The sequence below is a fragment of the Stylophora pistillata genome, chromosome 8 (genome assembly GCF_964205215.1).
Source record: "Stylophora pistillata chromosome 8, jaStyPist1.2, whole genome shotgun sequence".
In the NCBI taxonomy this organism is placed as follows: domain Eukaryota; kingdom Metazoa; phylum Cnidaria; class Anthozoa; order Scleractinia; family Pocilloporidae; genus Stylophora; species Stylophora pistillata.
The window spans coordinates 8,828,784-8,831,509 of record NC_142526.1 but is presented as its reverse complement, the minus strand read 5'-3'; positions in this window follow the sequence as shown (position 1 = coordinate 8,831,509).

The window sequence follows — 2,726 nt, the reverse complement described above, 5'->3', positions numbered from 1 at the left end:
TTTTTTTTTTAAAAAAAATAACTATGTTAGCGTAAAGATTGGTGTATTGTGGTGTAGTGTAATCTGATCAGCGCAATTTGGTGTATCTCTAAGCAATCTGATTGGCGCATCTTGTTTTGGTTATCTCAACGCAATGTGATTGGCCCAATTTTTTAGTGTATCACAAACCAATCAGATTGTAGTATTTTTCGATGTCGCACCAATCAGAGCGTTCTTGCTAATTTGTGGTTTCACAGGTCTTCAAATTTCAGCGAATCAACGTTTTGAGACGGAGAGAGCGGTTCGCGAATTAAGGAAATATATTAGTAGTGTTGGGAAAGTGGCGGAGTTGCGATCGTTGTACGACTATGCTTATTCTTCTTTCTGAAGGAGACTGAGTGGAATATAAGAACAATTTTGAATCAAATATTACTTCAGATGTTGCTAGGAGCAACTTCAGGATATTTCATTGCTTTATATGAGTTTATCAGCGATTCCAATTTTGAATTTCGCTAAAGGAACGAGGTAAGATGACATCTACAAGAGTTGTAAGATCATCCATTCAGTGTAATGGCTCATGTCCTTCGTGAGGATTTTATCGCTATGATCTGTCTGGATTTGAAAGGTCGTCAGGGAACGTTTTTTACCAATTAGCGAGTTAAAACGTGCATGTTTTGTGTACCGCTCCTTCGCTTACGACGCATACACTGTCAGCTGGAGGCCTAACACGAATTTAGCGCTATAGCGTGTTGTTTCGGAAAGGCTAGTTTTACTGACTCTGGCAAATCTTGCGCAAGATATTTGCGTAAATCATATTTGATTGATAATCTTTATTTCGCCATATGGTTGTTCTTTTAGCAGCGGTTGAAACGACCACCAAGTTACATTTACTTTCTTCGTCGACTGCCATGTTACATATCCGTTTCTTTGCTTCTAAAAGTCTTCCATTAATTAAATATTGCTTAAACGATACTTTCTCGTTACAATTGCGTGTAACTTTTACTCGCCAGTATGGATTAGATTTTTTTGGGTCATGAAATGCCATTTTCCAGTAAACAACGCAAATTTTATGACATAATCTACCTCAATGAAAAATATTTCACAAGGGACAGAATGGTACGGTCGGTTAATTTTCCACGCACCTCTCACGTGCTTAGACGTTTTTTACTAATAAAATTCGCTTATAGCTAACCTGGACTTTACCCCATTGCGTGTCAATTTCCTGTAAACAACCTGCATTTTATCCCGTATTTCGCACGCAAAGGGCAAAGTCCAGATAGGCAACAACCAATCAAGTAGCCCACCTTATTATCTTTTGAAGAATGATACTTTCTCTTGGTTCAATCTACTTTTACTTGTTCCGAAGAACGGAGACCGGAAAATATCTTTGTCCAGAGGCTGTAAGAGATAAAATAGAGCTTTCCACTGCAAAATTATATGGAAGAGTATTTTGAGGCAACCATCTGTTACTGAACAAGAAGCTACACGAAGCCTGTATTTGGGCCGGATTTGTGGATCAGCGGATTGAATTGAATTGGTTCGAATTGAGGGCTTTGCTATTTTAGCAAAATCGCTGTCGAGTGCTTTTCATGTTTGTTAACATGGAGAGTTATGGAGACTAAGACTTCGGAACAAGTTGATGCCATCCATGACAATTTGGAATTACTAAAATCACCGGAGGAAAGGCGGGATCACTCAATGAAAAGTTGTATTTGAACGCGATTACTTTATTTACAAGGATTTCTCTTGCTTACATCTAATAACAAACCTTTCAAGTTTTTTTTGCCTCGGAACGATATATCACAGAATGCATTTTATAGACCTCAAGTTTTTTGGCTGATTAAAATTAAAGGTATGTGGCAGTGACTTCCACAAGTTCTTTTTTTTGGTCAGAAAAGTACAATTGTTTTGTTCGCAATATTTATTTACGTATTGTTTCAATCGCCAACGTTTACATAAGATGGTTGTATTACTGTTCCCAAGGGTTGTTGTTTTCATCAGTACGTTAACAATAGTAGTGATTCAGAGTATTAGGTTTGTACTTTAAATAAATATATTTAAGTTCACGCGAAAGATGAGTATAAACTGTAACAAGCTTATCGTTGATGCGCGGCCAGTACTTCAAATCTGACCGATCTGACCGACACTCGATGCCAAAACTCAACCTCGTTCCCTGGATATGCCACCACATTACTTTACGCCAATTAAAAACTGCACGCTATTGTGCATTTTCTTGCACAGGAAAAACCAAACAGAATTTCTGATTCTGGCCCTTAATGGTCAGAATAATAACTAGGACTTTGTCTATGACGAAGGAACGGCAAGAAGCACAATTTTACCCTACGAGCAGGTTGTTGTTTAGCCTCGTCATGCAATGTTGGAGAGAGGGATAGCGTTGCGTGACAAGTTTAAATGAGGGCTGTGGAGGGGACTGCAGGAAGCGTTGTACCAATGCAGTTTATTTTTGCCAACAATTATTCAGACACCAACATCAGTTATATAGTGTCCCATTTCAACCTACGTATCCGAAAAAACAACTCCTGCATACGTAGCATGCCCATGTTTTTGAATGATACCTAAACCATTCTAGTTTAGTGATACCCGCGATCTACCACCGTTTCTATTGGTTATGTTTCGTCATTAAGTGAAGTTTCATGCTTGAGAAGTTGCAAAATTTCAGCCGAAGCGTATGTTGCAGGGTTGATAGTTTGTCAAAATGAAAGCCTAGTGCCATAAAACCAAGAATT